Genomic DNA, 16,223 nt, shown 5'->3' with positions numbered 1-16,223 from the left:
ATACGCGCGATTAATGATCCGCAAATCCGCAGATCGAGATCGCATCGAGAAAGTAATAGGCTATTGATCAACTTTGGCGAAAGAGGTGCATGTCAATTTGTAAATTTTCAGGCAAAAAATTGGCTGAAATCAATGTTCGATCTTTGTAAGAAAAGATTTTTTATATGTGAGCTTTATTTAAAAAGCCTTTCAATCAAAGCGAGAGCTTATAAACAAAAATCGAGATATTCCATGTTTTTATTCGCACAAATCAAAATGCTAAAAAAAATTGTCTTTTAATATGCGATTATTATTATATAATATTATTGTACCCTCAATCATTTTCAATATGACAAACGCAATTCAATCTACACGCCGAATAATTGTATAAACGTTCATTCGCATTGTCAATAAACTCTCGTGCGCAATCATCTCTCTCGTTTGCCACGGCTTCGTATCAGAGAAAAAGAGAGAGAGAGAAAGAGAAAGTACCTTTCTAGTCGATGGAGCAAAGATTTAGGTGAAGCGGAGTTGAAATCGTCAGTGTTGAAGATCTTTAAAAGCTTGCACTCACTCCGCGAAAAAAGCGTACGGTAGAAAACTGCGGAACCGCAGGACCAAGAGAACTCGCTGATTTTACTCCTTCTGAGAAGTTAGCCTGAATTTATATAGCATCCATTAAGCTCGGTTTGAAAAGCTATCCTCGCGCAAACTTTTGAGAGAAAAAAAAATGCGGTATGATGTAGTATTATCCATTTAACGCGCAATCCTAAACTGTTCGAAGGTCTCATGTGAGAGATAGATCGCACGTATACATATCCTTTCAAACACATATATTATAATGAAAACAGCGTACATGTGTTCGTCAAAAATGAATGATGTATCATGTCATTAAAAGAAAAAAGAAATAGTAGAACGCAAAGGATGCCATTTAGTAGATCATTAAGAGACATACTTTAAATTCTAATTATTAAATTGAAAAGGTGTATCAATTTTCATTTTAATTAAAAAAATAGATATACACTATTGATGTTTCAATAATCATCTCATCTCGATTAATTCTATTAATCACGCGATAATCGCGTGTTTTCCCGATAATTAATGATCCGAAATATAGAGGGATTTCAATTCTACTTATGGTAGAGAACCGCAAGCACCTCTGACAATGAGCTCAACCTCGAAGTCACACGAGGGTCGAAGAGTATAGTAAATGATATCGAATCGGTAATGGGAATACGTGAATGACCCTGCATTTGGAAAATTAATCTTCGGAGCCTCTCGTGTGTGTATATATATATATATATATATATATATATATATATATATATATACACGTATGTGTGTGTTGAGAGTGAGAAAGTATTTCTTGTTTGTGCACGGGAGTCATTTTCTACAGGAGTATAAACGCTTGCTCTTTCCCGACTCTCTGTGTTCCCTTCGTCGTTTTCAATCCCCTTTTTACATTGTTCCACTCGATGAGATTCGATCGCGCTCGTGAACAAGAACCCGACCGTGATACCCGTGCCATTACGTTGCACTTGCATGCGACGACACGCCGGGAAATTGGTTGTTGCGATTCCAGTTTGACCTGTACGCCCCGTACTTCCGCGTAGGAAAACATCGTTCGGAGGCGGCTCGTACAGATCGATATATACTCTCTCTCTCTCTCTCTCTGTGTTATCAGTTTTAATATTATAGCGTATACGCGCAATATCCACGAGAAATGTCAAATGTGCGATAAATATTTAATTTTCTGCCGCACTTCGCTAGGAAAAAGTAACATCGCTATGAATATAAAAAAATTCTTTAAAATTAATTAAAGTTATTCTGTAATTATCTATCTCTTTATACGTTAGCACAAATTGCGCGCAAATTTCGAAGAACTATAATTTAAAGTTTGAAATATAGCTCTAGAAAAAAATATATATGTAAAACTCCTAAATAATTTTAGATACTATTTAGTAGTTAAAATTAAAGGTTTCGGGCTATTTTCAGTGACTTTATAAACAAAAATAGTAATATAAAAATATATATGTATAGGTATGTACGTTTTTGCAACAACAACAAAAAACAATTACGTTTCCGAGATATTAAGCAGCGTAATGTCTTTTTATAAAATAAACAACAGATGCTTTTTCCGTGCAACGTGAAACCGTTTTCCTCTGTGTACTGCAAAGTAATGTCACCGCCAAGTTTTTACGCGCAAACAAAAAAAAACAACGTTTTATATTTATATATATTTACTGTGACATTTGCGACAAGGGACTCGAAAAAAGGTTGAAATATGAGTCTAGGAGGAAAAATTACTTTAATCTTGTTATATAGTCCTTCCCTTTCCCTCGTGCTTTATGGCATACATCAATTGCCGGCAATTTATTATTTAAAAAATTTTTTTGAAGGCAAATATCAGGGAAAATTGCTTGTCGCTTGTGGTTCAATTGACGAAGCTTCTACATGAAATATGGAGAAAAAAAAGACCGGTGTGCAATGTCACGGATCAAAAGTGCATTTACCGAGGTATCCGGTAATCGGCAATTTAAAAAATAATTACGCTAGTTTTTCAACGAGGCACGTGGCATTAAATACACAATGGATTTGTCCATCCAACATTGTATATGCGTTTGTTTTGTCTCACAGTGCAACGTTTACCGCGGCCGGTTTTCCGCAAAAAGCCTCGCTTCCGCGATTTGTGAAACAAATACGCTAGAAAATATTTATCAAAATGCAGGACAATTTAAATTCGGCCGGGAGGCGGGAGGGGGGAAAGAGAGGGAAGAGCGATGCGGCTTTGTCGATTTTGTTGTATGGAAAAAAAACATCACTAGAGAACTTGATAATCGATTGCTCGACGATTGTTTGAATAATGCAACTCTGTATCGCGTATCTTGCGGAGCGGGATTTTACATGTATATGAAATCTACGCAGAATCAACGCTCGCACCAATTTCGGTTTACGGATTTTACAAATGAATGAATGAATGAAGCGGGAGAGAAAACGCGCCGGTGTAAATTACAATGATCCAATAAAGCTCAAGCGTTAATCCTAAAGAATTAACCTTTCTCCCTGTATATAGCCGCGTGATTGAGTAATATTTTCAAATATCAAAGTTGCAAATAACCCGCGCATTCTCTAAACGAGGAGCTATCGTATATAACTTTTTTCACCTTAACTTTCTGAAAAAAATAAAATAAAATATTGTGACAAAAAAAAATTCAAAATTATAAAGTTCCAAACATTAAATATGTATAGCTAGATATATCTTTAGCAATTTACGTCAACTATTTAAGATAAATAGTATATTTTTAATCATTTCGGAATCATTTTTATTGAGCTAAAGAATATTCGAAGAGTTCGAGCGCATCACGATTTAAATTAAATTTTGGTTAAAACGATATCCACCGCATCTTTCGGAGACAAACATTATGCCAGTCACACTTGCATTTTCCATCCTGCACCGCCCTGTATATTACGTCCTTTATAATGTCGAGACGATGCGACGTCGCTCCGGCTGCCAATCCGGAAAATTCGATAATTCACTTCCATTTTCGGTGATTCCTGCGCTAACGATATACGTATGTGTGCGTCTGTCTGTGTGTGTGTGTGTGCGTTCGCCGAGGTTCGCATGCGAACGGAGATACCACCAAGGCTTAACCACAGGTTACAAACCTTAATCGTTCCCCGCTGCACAGCGCCTGTCTCGTCTCATTAATGAAATGTACGGCCGAATTCGGCAACCGCGAACGCGAATGGCTCTTTGCTACGATTTGCCCGCAGCTTGAACATACGTCCCTCATTACAACGATTGAATTTTCCTTAATTCGCCTCGAGCGAATTGGGATAATAACGGAGAACGTATAAATAAGACGTTTGACATAATTAATGTCGGAGAAAGACTTTTTTTCTTCGATAAGTTAAAAAGTTGATTCTTCTTAGTAGAGTAAAAATAGATGTAGATATAGAGATAAATTAATATGAAATTTTATTATAATAAAAAAATTAGTATTTCGAGATGCGAGTGTCTTAAATATAATCGTGAGAAAATAATTTTAAAAATAAAAGATTAAAATATGTTCGTAACGTGGAAACACATAATAGAAACACAAGTTAGAAAAACAAAAGTGTTATGTATATCTTGTTATGGTGAAAAAAATAATACACACCGGTACGCGGTGTAACATAAATGTTCATCATTTTTGTTTCAGCGGGCGAGACATTTTCACACGTTTTAATACTTTTCGACACCGCGTGTATGCACATAGATTCGCGCGAGAGATTCATGTGTAAATCCGCGAACAAGTTTAGATTTATATGAACCCAGGGGACAATAGCTCGCATTTCCATCCTCAATATTGTCACCGGAAAAATCCCGGTAATATACCTGCGCGCGCGCCCCGGCTCGACTATTGCGTTTCCTCCAGCCGGTCCATTAACGAGTGCTTCCGGTGTGACACTATCCCGAAAATACTGACACGTCGATATCTCGGAACGACCGCAGAACGACTCTGACAGAGGCAGTCGTTAACTAACATTTTTATAGTAGAAAACCATCGGTTTGCAAATATTTGCGCTAAATTAATAACGTTTTAGAAAGGAGTAGACATCTTTTAAATGTCAGATTTATCTTTCTTAAATTAAATAAATTTATTAGTAAATAAATTTAATAATTAAATTAAATAAATATCGATTAAGTCAAATTTAGAAAAAAAATACATATAAAAAAGTATACTACAACAATAAAATTGATATATACAGATGGTATCAGTAATAACAAAATTAATGGACGTCATAAATTTTCAGCTCAAACAATAATTCCGACAAACTGAATACATCATTGCAGACATTGATTTGTAAACCCATACGTTTTGATAATAAAATATATTTCACACTAAATACTACGTATGTGTTCACAAATCAATGCAGCAGAATAATGTCATATTCAAAACTCCGGTATTAGAAATTATCCATCAAAATTGTTGATTCACATCTAAAAAAAAAAAAAAGATCGATTCTGTTCTTCCAGATTCTATATGCTGTCTGTCGGAAAGGAAAAGTTATTCCAGAGAGAGCCTGAAATATTGTTTCCGGCCTAATTGTCTCCCCAGCTCCGGTCCTTCTTCGCGTACGATTCGCGACACCCGTCGCGTCTAATTAAAATCAATTGCAACGACTCGCAGTGCATCGTTTCATTAACCCGATATCACGAGTCGGGAAGACGATGAATAAAAAGGGGGATCGGCCCGGCTAGTGAAAAGCTCGACGCGCGCGCGTAATAGTAATTTATGGCAGTAACTAATTGCCCTTACACACCCCCTCCTACCACGAACATCTTTCCGAGACGATATTTCAATGGCTAAGTTCCTAGTTTGCCGCGTCGTCGCGCGTTTTTCGCGTGTACGAGAGACGCGAGCCCGCCCCGCTTATCCCTGCGGCCGACAAGAAGCCGGCCGGTCTTTCCTCTTCGCCAGCGAGAGAAATGAATCACCGGGGCACGGCGGTGACGGAAATTTATTCGACGGTGCACGCGAGAGCGCCGCGCCGGCCGGATGGCGGAGACACGGATCCTGCTGGCTCCTGGTGATCGAGTTAATACGTTCGCGAGTCGCGCGGGTGATAAATCAGGCGGGCGAAACAGTGCCGAAAAATTTCGATTTAATGATGAAACACCGCGATATTCGGCGGAAATCAAATTTACAAAGTCCGTATATTTTGACGAGCTTATTTAATAAACGGTTTCGTATATATATAGGAAGGTTCTTTGTAATCATTGGTGCGATTCGAGAAATTAAAATTCTCTTGTACCTTCCGTATCTCAGAGTAAAATAATGGAATATGTTCCATCTTTTAAAGCAGATTGTATTTATAATTTTCAAATTGTGAAAAAAATTATATGGTTAATGAATTTTCGATAAGAAAAATTATCACTGAATATATATATCCCTTGTACGCAAAGCGTGGATATAAATCTCTGGTTACCCTGATATACGACAGTGGTATATGGTGAGAAGCGAAACCGCAAACCGGCTCTCGGTCGCATATATCATTCAAATATGACGTTGCTCGTAAATGTGTTGATCTTGCCTGACTGCGTTTATAAAGTTTAACGATTACGTTTCCATTTGATCTTTCATGATTGATACGGGAGAGGGAGGACTTTACAAAATAATACATTCGACGATATAAGTAAGCTAATGATAGATGTAACGAGAATTATGTCATTCGTTAAGCTTAAATGTGTTAGGTGTATTGCCCTTTTCTCGTGATATGCATATTACAATGGAACCATTTATGATCATAATCTCGCAGACAAAGCGGTTCGTATATAACGGCAGCTATACGATGTGCTAAAGACTTGGCCATTTGTATATTTATTAACCAAAGTGCCTGCGAATTTAACGCACATGTCGCGAGTACGAATTTACTCGGTATATATGTTACTCGAAATATATAATTTTTTTTTCGTAAAAATAATCTTTTATAAAAAAAAGATAGGCGAGAGACTGTAAGAGACGCTTTCATCGACTAGGGCAAATGCGTAAAAATGGCTTCATCGAATCTTATATGCTTCGCGTTCGCGCGAGAAGAGAGAGAGAAATAGAGACGCACTGGCCGATAATTCACCGTATTCATTGCATTCTATCGGTTGGCACAGTTCCCGTAAATGAACAGAGGCAAAAATATGCCGCGTCCCGACATTCTGTGCCGTGAAACACGCGATAGAATAAAAATTCAATCATTTTTCCCGTACCCGATGATGAAGTCCGCGTTCGGCCGAGCACTTGCTTTTGTACACAAAGATTAAAGGTTTGCCCGATGACGAAATACATTTCTGTTTTCGCGCATAACGATGATTGCAATTTCCAGAAATGCACTTGTCCGCTAATCTAATTTTCGTGTAAACAGTAGTTATATTTAACTTGAAAATATGTTGTTTTTTTAATTACAAAGATATGTTGAAAGTGGAGAAGAAAATAACGCGGCAGATAATTATATTATTAATCTATGTCCTAAAATATATATATATATATATATATAATTTACGCGCGAAGCTTTTTGTTTGTAGAACGTGTTCAATATTAAAAATAAAAAGAAAGTCAATAAAAATAATAACGTTTCGTGTTTTAATTTCGTCAATAAATCTGTAATGTCTCTCTACAGAGCGCTGTATAAAATTACATTACGCTAATATAAAATGTGGAACTTTGAACTAGATTTTACATTGAAAACTTTGGGTAAACGTGCGGTCAGAATATAGGCCAATGTGAAATAATTCATCGTGTCTTTTAAAATAGCGAAAGTTTCATTGTCGCGCATCCAACAAGAAGCACAAGGATATATTGATTATAAGAACGATTAATAAGAAAAACCGCTTTTAACTAAAATAACGCTCGACTTAGAATTTGAAGACCCACGGAATCCAATAAGACGGAAAGTCGTGTAAAATTCAAACGTGTGCTATTCTCGCGCAAAAGCCCGGAGTGGGTTTTGTGCCGTTTCGTTTTTGTCTTTTTAAATAATATGGAAAATGTATTTTTCTCTCATTTCCCCGCGCAGTTATTATAGCGCACAGTATGCAATGCAATTATAATGCGTACGTATGTACATAATTAAATTGCATACAATTTTGATATTCCGAGTTATTCTAATCAAAATTTTCGAAAATGTTTACACAATTTGTACCTTTATAAGTACTTTAGTATTTTTGTTTGAAAAGAGTGTTTCTTTCTTTTTGCGTCGCTTTAACAAACTGAGCGGAATCTGAAAATATTTAGCATTAAATTATGTAGCGTTATTTTCGGGCACTTTGTATTGATTGCAGCCTTATAATAAATTTAATGTGTGCGTTTAATATTGTTCTGCTACGTTACAAAAAAGAGAGATATATATATATATATATATATATATATTACGTTATATAGAGGGAAGATAACACACATATTCAGTACATACACCGCATATGAGGTGATCTTTAGTTCGTATTCCTATCCCGGATTTAATACCGAACACGGTTGCGTATTCCGCTGAATGCAAACGAAGGTTTCGAGAATCGGGCAACCATATTTGGCGCTAAATATGCAAAGGAAACACGTACACATACGGGGAGAAGATTATGCCTTTCATCGGCCTAAATGCGCTGTTCCGCGTGAAAATGTTAACGGGTTTAGGGGGAAAATTTCGGCCAGAAAGCGCTTGTTTATTTATAGCACGATACCAGAGCGCGGAGAAGGTGCATTGTTTAAGCACAGTCGATTAAGCACAGTCCGTCGTCGGATTATCCCTTAATGAATCGATTCGGTGAACCGCAAGACTCTGTCGCGGGTTTACAGTATTTATTGAGCGAGCCAACGTTACATTGGAACCGTAAAATTGGTATATTGAAATCAATGGTTGTTTCGCAAAGGTTGCTTCGATATAACCAAGAGAACAAGATTATTCTCTATCTCGTGTTAATTATCTCGATGATTTTGTCATCGTTTATTCTTCTTCTTTATGAAATCCTCTCGTAATTAATGTATCCCCCTCTTGTTGCATAATGAAAACGATTGACAATCGAAGATATAATTATTTTCAATAAGCAGAGCTATTTATATGTATTTCGAAGTGAAGAGAAAATCGAGAATCATATCTTGCCGCGACGCAATAATAGATAACAGATTTCCAGTCTAGTTGATTCAATCCCGTGTTATTCGTTACTCTATCTTTGATTATGTTCACAGAGAGTCTGTTGCGCGCGAACGTAAAACTCGCTCAACCATTTAACAGTCGTGCGACACGAGAAAAATTACAGATAATAAAATATATACGAGCCATAAAGCGCGCGCCGTGTCACGGAAATTCTTGCGGACGATGTTACACGCGCGCATTTTTTACCGGTGAGATATGTATGTAACATAATAATAACTGCCAATTAAAATTTCAATAGTTTAACACGCATATTTTTGAAAAAAATAGTGTTCTTATTTATTTATTTATTTATTTTTTTTTGAAAGTTAAAAAAATGTCTCGAGTATAATTACATATGACAGGTTACACTTTTATAGTACGAGCATTTCATTTGGTTGACACGCTAATTATATTGTGTCATACTGCAGGTAATAATTTTAATGTAATTTTATAATAGCAGCCCTTTTCTCTTCTTTTCTTTTTCTTTCTCCATCTTTCCTTCTCTTTCTCTATCTCGATCTCTGAGAGATTAATAATGAGAATATTATATATAATGTATAGTTTTTATTACAGGCTCGTAATATGACGGTTATTTCTGTCACTTCACGTTATGCTAATATTTTATGAAACGTAAGTATTTAACTGCCACATACATAAACATTATATAATATCTATAATATCCAATATAAATATATAGCAGCAAACACACACATACATGTATTTCTTCCTGATATTTCAATTATAAATAATATCATAAATAATATTCTTTCTTTTTAGACACGTGTTTGTAATTAAATATAATTTTTTTTATATTTTGAGAAAGAGAGAGAGAGAGAGAAAAAGAAATTATATTGTTTCCAGGTCTTTGTATTTAAGTTGAGCTCTTCTTGGACAAAAATATATTGTGTCTTTAATAAATTATAAGATAAGTCAAAAACTAATTAGCTTTTGTAAGTTAAAAAAGAATAAATACTTATTTCGCAATATAACAAATAGTGAGAATAGTAACAAATAATATAGTATTTTTTAAAAATGTTATATTATAAATATTATATTATATAAAATTAAATATTATATTATATAAAATTAAATATTATAATATAAAATTAAATATTATATTATAGTTTAAATTATATGATATTATAAAAAATATATTATAAAAAATTCATATTATATCTTTTTTAACTTATAAATGATAATTGATTACCTTATTATAATTTCTTAAAAATACTCTATATTTTTGCTTGAGAGATTGTATGATTATAAAAAAATATCAACTTTATTCTTAAATATCAAAGATCTTCGAAGATCTTTTATTCTATATTACCAGAGTATAAATATCAGCGGCTTTAACTCCGAAAAGAAAAAGAAATTAGAGATTTAGAGCGTATGCGGATGCAAGACGAATAAATCTGTTAATCCCGCGATTCTGTGTAATAACCGCGATAAATTTATTTTATCGGCTAAAACATGTATTATCGGTATTTTTGTAATCGAATACACAGAAAAAAACGTTATAAATCACATACATGAGACATTCACGAGAAAACGATCTTCCACCGTCCCAGATAAATATAACGGCCAAATATACTCCGAGAGATATTGTACAAGATCTGAGTTTTCTCTTACAATATCGAAATTTACTTTTGCAAAGACAATAGAGAATTCACTTTGTAAATAAACTTGTTTCGCAGATTAACCGGGCTTCGATTCAACTGTTTTAAAATAAGCTGAGGAAGAAAGAGAGCGAAAAGAAAGTTCCACGTTTCAAATTGATTAAAGTTAATTTTTGAACAAGATAAAGATTTTCAAAGAAAATACATCTTGTATATAACTACATATTGTATATTATATGTCGCGTTTTATCGAATTTAAATTTATCGTTTATCGTTGTTCAAGAAATTAAAATAAAGAAGAAATTTCAATAAATGTCATTCCTCCAATTTTGTTCTACACGAAATGTCAAGAATCCGATTAGACCGAAATTCCTAATACCGATGTAACGTTCAAACGTCACGTAAGAACGTTTCAATATTACGCCGTGATTTCACGAGCTCTGCAGCTCGTGGCTGAACGGGTTAAGGTTACGCTTACCCCGTGAACTATGAATTATGGTTGTCAGACAGAGCGAGGAAGGAATTTCGCTATCAGCCCGGTGAAATATGCGCATGGAGATGGAGACTGTGTTCACTAATTCATGCGGCAGTAACCGTCGCTCCATATTTTGCATTTCATGAAAATGTATTTGTCTGTTTGGGCACCCGTAGCGTTCAGGCAGCGTAAATACTTTGAGACATTCGCCATATGTATATACGTAGGTATATACGCGCGCGACGCAATGTAAGCACGCAACCGTACCCTTTGTACACGTAGGTACACTTAGGTGAGGTGAGGTTTCGCGTACGGCGGCATTTGTGCGGAGCTTTTCAATCCCCTCAATCCTCTCCGCCTACTATATCCCACCCACCCACCTATCCTATGCGATCAAACGTGCCGTCGCGCTTTATCGAGCTCTCTCCTCCCAATCCGCACGTGCAAATTGATTATGCACACAAATCGCCGCTGATAAGCGGGCCCAGACATTTTCTGAAGAAGAGAGAATTTCCCGACACGCAATACGTCACGGATGTTACCATCTCCTCTCTTCGCGTGTCTTCCTTTTTTTTTTTCTTTTCTTTTATTTTTCGCTCTTTGCACGAGATACGAGCGTTACGTTGATCAATTGGTCGGCGACGAAAAAAGATCCGCTGCGCACACGAAAGCAATTACGACGTACGTTATCTCGGAACAATCTCATTGTCAATGTTTTTGAGCAATTCAACAGACGTGTTTTTCCGAGGAACTGTGCAAGAAATCTATTTGAAAAATTGTGTTCCGCGATATATATAGGTGTATGTATATTTCCCGACACACATTGTAAATTTATTAAAATAATATTTCGATATAATCCTGAACCATAAAACTTGATATTAACTCTCACGGGAACGTTTGACAAGAGTATTGATTTGTGAGGTATTTTGCGTTCTGTAATACCGTAAGTTATTGAATTTATAAATTGGCGAACGGCTAAAGTTATATATATCTGTCCCTCGCATATCTCTAATTAATAAATTTGTAACTATAAGAAAAAAAAATAAATACTTTAAAAATATAATTGTAAATATAATTGTTTAATAAAGCAGATTAAAAAGCTATTGCTTCTTAAAAGAGAGCTTTTTCTTAAAAATCACTCAGTTTTAATTTTAAAGCCTTATACGTTTAATTAAGAGAAAATAAAATACCATCAAAATAAGTGTCCTTCATATATTAATTATTTTAGATTAAAATTCACGAGTTCAGCGTGAAATACATATTTGCTTTAAAAGTCGTTCAACAAGATACACGTATGATCAATCAACGTGATTTTATAAGCCAATATTAATTAGCTAAATATATTTCGTGAAAACAAAAAAACACTTTCCACAAAAATAATTGGTCTCACACGCTTCAACTAAAATTTCACAAGCTGCCCAAATTGACACATCAATAAAAAAAAACCATCAAACATTTGTACTCGCTAATCGCAAAGCTGAGTATGAATCGTAAACCCCTTATTTTCGCAAACTTTCGATTGCCTTATTCAGTTCTGGGTGAATTAATATTGATTATAATATTGATATAAAAAAAAATACAGAAATATATTTCATGAACACAGTTATTTCGTCGCTATGAAATAATCAATTGTAAAAGGATCAAATTGTTGATAAAGATGAAATTACTACGTCATCTAAATAAAATATTAATAATTATTACGCTTGCTATAAATGGAAAAATAATTAACATTACGTAGTGTTAATTGCAAGTCGCAATTAAGCAAAATTACTCTGAATAAATTGTTTAAGCCCTCAAAGTTTTTGTCTCACAAAACGTGATAGTTTTGTCGTGATTATAATAATATAATATGGGAGAAGAAAAATTATTTTTAAAAATGTTCTCTACTCCGTATATATACATATAAATGTAATCCATTATACGTTATATATCAATGTGTTCAATGCTATTATTATTATTATCGAGCAATTTAAATTTCCATTTACTCTCGGAAAAGTAGTCCGATAGCATGTGTAAAATTTTCAAATCGAGTTTAAATTAAAAATACATATATCGCATAAATTATATACACACAATCGATTGATATAACAATCTTGCGCGCGTATGAAAAGTTTAAGTATACAATTAATACAAGCCCAGCATTGAACATATAGTATTACGTACAGATAATAATTAATTAGATTGCGGCATCGGCGCTTCGATATCGAAAGCGGTTACATTCGGCTCTTACCACCTTAATGCGAACTCGCATTAGCGGTCAGCGCGCGCGTTTACGGTTTCGTTCAAACTTATATAATTTCGATCTCGAAACTCTTCGAATCGCCGCGCGAAAAAGAAAGAAAAAAAAGCGGTAATCGTTAGGCAAATTGCCGCGGGAGAAAACATCTCTCTCTCGCGAGAACAATCTCCCTGTCGCGCGCAAATCACATCGCTTCGCGGCGATCAAACAAAAAAAAAAAAAAAAAAAAAGAGAAAAAAGCATGAAAGAGAAACGTCCACGCGCGCGCGATTTTTTCCCTCGATAAAATAGGCGCAATAAAATAATCTCTCTTACCTTCATCGAGAAGATGATCCTCCCCTCGTATCCTGCGTTTCCGGTACTCGGCACAGAGGCTCGTCGAATTTCCAACGCCCTCGAGCTGTCGCGAGAAGGGGGAGAGAGAGAGAGAGAGAGAGAGAGAGAGAGAGAGAGAGAGAGAGAGAGAGAGAGAGAGAGAGAGAGAGAGGGAGGCTGCACTCTCCGAACGACCTTGACTCTCCGGGGCTTACTTCTCTCGCGACGAGCTTACACGTTTTTCCGGACGTCCTCCTCGCGAGAGGACGACGAACGTTCACGATAAACGCGACGCGCCATCCGTGCGTATTTCGCGACGCGAATGTACCCGCATGTCTATCAATATATCGCGAGGATATAGGCGATAATAACGACGATGTTAACGACGACACGACACAGGTGGTTGGCGCGCGGGACTCGGTCTGACGTTGCTCGCGCTCGAAAGAGAGATAGAGGGAGAAACGCGGAGGACTTCAGGTCGCGGGAAAAATTGCGCGGCAGAGCAGCGAGACACTCTCGTGTCACGACGGCGATTTCCCGCTGCGTAATGTAACTAATCACTGATAGCGTAACGATCACAAAGGACTCTTACCGACTGGCCGGGGCGAGAGCCGTCGCGCGACTGAAACACCTCTCTCTGTGCTCTCTCGCAGCATCCCTATGCCTGCCTCCTGCCCGTTCCCGCGGTACATCCGCACCCTCTGCCGTCCCCCGGTGCGAGACTCTCTTTCAGCCTCTTTCCACCCCTCTCTCTCTCTTTCTCTGGGTGTAATGGTTACCCCTCTTCCTCTTCCACCATCACCGCATCCTCTTTCCGTTGCTCCGCATCCTTCCACTTCTAGCCTCTTTCACGCGCGTGTCACATTCTGCAATTTATCGTGGATGTGTCTATGTAAATTGATGTGTATTTTCTCTCCCCGCATGATTAGGAAAAAATTATTGAAATATTCTAACCTTATTTGAAAAGTAAAATATTCCTCTTCTGATGTTCATCGTTGCAGCCGGTGACGATCATTAATGTGCAATGGATGCTCTGTATCTATCGAATATGAGATATATCGATATTATTGATATAGCGATATTATCGATATATCGATATTATCGATATAAGAAATATTTAAAAATATTGTCTTGATTTAAACTTTAGTTTTCTTTTTTATAAATTATACATTGTTACGCAATGCGCATAATACATTATATTATTAATTGATTACTGCGAAATCTTTTCTTTTATTATTTCAAACTATAATGTTTAATGCAAATCGATTTTCTTTAAGTACACCGATGCTATCTTGATTCAACAATTATTTAAACATCGACAGCACTTAATCTCCAAGTTGAAACATAATGCATATAATCCACATCACACGTATATCTTCCTATCTATTAAATTATAAAGTGATATATATAGTTATATATAGTATGCAAAGGCGAGGGGGGGAAATTGGATCTGAAGGAGGAATTGGAGCAAGTTTGAAAACTCGCGTTTCAAAGGAAGTACGATTATTAGGTATAACACTAACTATTCCCCAGAGTATGGGAATTGGATCGAATAGAACACAGTAGGAATTAGTTCACAAACCGGCTCAACAATTTCGCTGTCCCTTTCTAAACTATGATCCTACCAATGATATAGACGGGGAAGGAAAATTGGATTAGAGATTATCGACGTTGGTTCAAGAGGTCCTTGATAAGTTGAAATGAGTAGAAGTGTGTGTGTGTGTGTGTGTGTGTGTGTGTGTGTGTTTGAAAGAGACAGAGAGAGAGAGAGAGAGAGAATTAGAAGACTTTTTAACTTAAAATAGGATTCATCTATTCCGCAATTCCATTCACCCGCCGTATTCACCATCCGTCTTTCTATCTGTCTAATAATGAAAATTACTTCACCAATTTATGCAAAACTACTTTTCTTCTAAATTAGGATTTAAAAATAGACTTTGTCCAAGTTTTATATTCACGTGCAGAATTTTTTTTTTTTGGAGTAAAACGATAAAATTTAAAGCTCACCTTCATCGCAATCCTCGTTCCCGATTATAATATCGTCCATTTTCTAAAATTTATTTTCGATATATATATTACAACGGGACTAAATTACGATCCATTAAAATTGCAAGAGCAGCTTTTACGAAACGATACTTTTTCGTCGATTCTTTCCTCGGTAAAAACTCAGAAAAACGTAAGTGCACTTTCTCACTCCACTATGATGTCATCCAGCTGCCGATTTCTATTCCGCAGTACGATAAATTCATGCTTCTCACGGATCTGTCTGCAAATAGCAATTTCGATACCGATACCATATGCAAAAGGTGATGACATCATTCTGATAGAAAGACTTGAAAGACAGGTATATACTTCATTCGTCATACGTACATGTTTCGCGCAGTATGCAATATTCTTTCCTTTTTTCGCACAGAGAACTACGATAATATTGCATAAAGCATCCATTTACTCGTCCATTTTTCTCAACTAACTTTTCGTCATTACTTAGTAGCTTTCTCAGTAGATTCTTATTTTATCGAGCGTACTGATAAGAGAAACTGTTGCACTTTCCGACACACTCGAGCAGCTATCTCATCTACCGAAACTTCTCGCATCTTGCCACATGACCCTTTCTACATCCCCTTTCATCGGCAAAGTATTTACGTAACCATGCTCGTATTACAAAAGAACTTTTTCGCCTCTTCCTATTTCGTATGCGTAGTTCTATCTCGATCGTGTCAAAAGAGCGAATGCGCGATCGATTCCGCAGACTGTGGAATAATGCCATCCTTTTTCTTGCAACGCGATGCATTATTTGACCATTGTGTATAATGCATTCGGCAGTTCGCTCCAAAATATGTAAATGCCAATACATTTCGTTTTGCAAATACCCTTCTATTCATCACATCTTCTATAATTTTTCTGTAATTAAAAATCTGTAATTACATTTTTTGGCATA

General features: G+C 36.1%; 1 protein-coding gene across 3 annotated transcripts in view; it reads right to left on the bottom strand.

Moving 5' to 3' along the window:
* LOC145936818 (monocarboxylate transporter 4) overlaps positions 1 to 16,223 on the bottom strand; it is a 78,173-nt gene that overhangs the window by 59,113 nt on the left and 2,837 nt on the right. The window contains exons 5-9 of one of the 3 annotated variants that reach the window (XM_083039414.1): positions 15,656 to 16,186; positions 15,417 to 15,551; positions 15,293 to 15,335; positions 14,240 to 14,324; positions 13,286 to 14,151 (exon numbers count right to left, since the gene is read on the bottom strand). The gene's annotated coding sequence lies outside the window, so the exon portion shown is untranslated. Of the gene's footprint in view, positions 1 to 13,285; positions 14,152 to 14,239; positions 14,325 to 15,292; positions 15,552 to 15,655; positions 16,187 to 16,223 lie in introns of all 3 variants that reach the window. The other 2 variants (XM_083039413.1, XM_083039412.1) reach the window with 2 other exon arrangements.

The sequence above is a fragment of the Prenolepis imparis genome, unplaced genomic scaffold, assembly GCF_030444845.1.
Source record: "Prenolepis imparis isolate NDT839.2.m4 unplaced genomic scaffold, iyPreImpa1.0 SCAF_5, whole genome shotgun sequence".
Taxonomy (NCBI): domain Eukaryota; kingdom Metazoa; phylum Arthropoda; class Insecta; order Hymenoptera; family Formicidae; genus Prenolepis; species Prenolepis imparis.
Note: the sequence above shows the minus strand (reverse complement) of the source record. Positions and strands in the feature narration are given on the sequence as shown.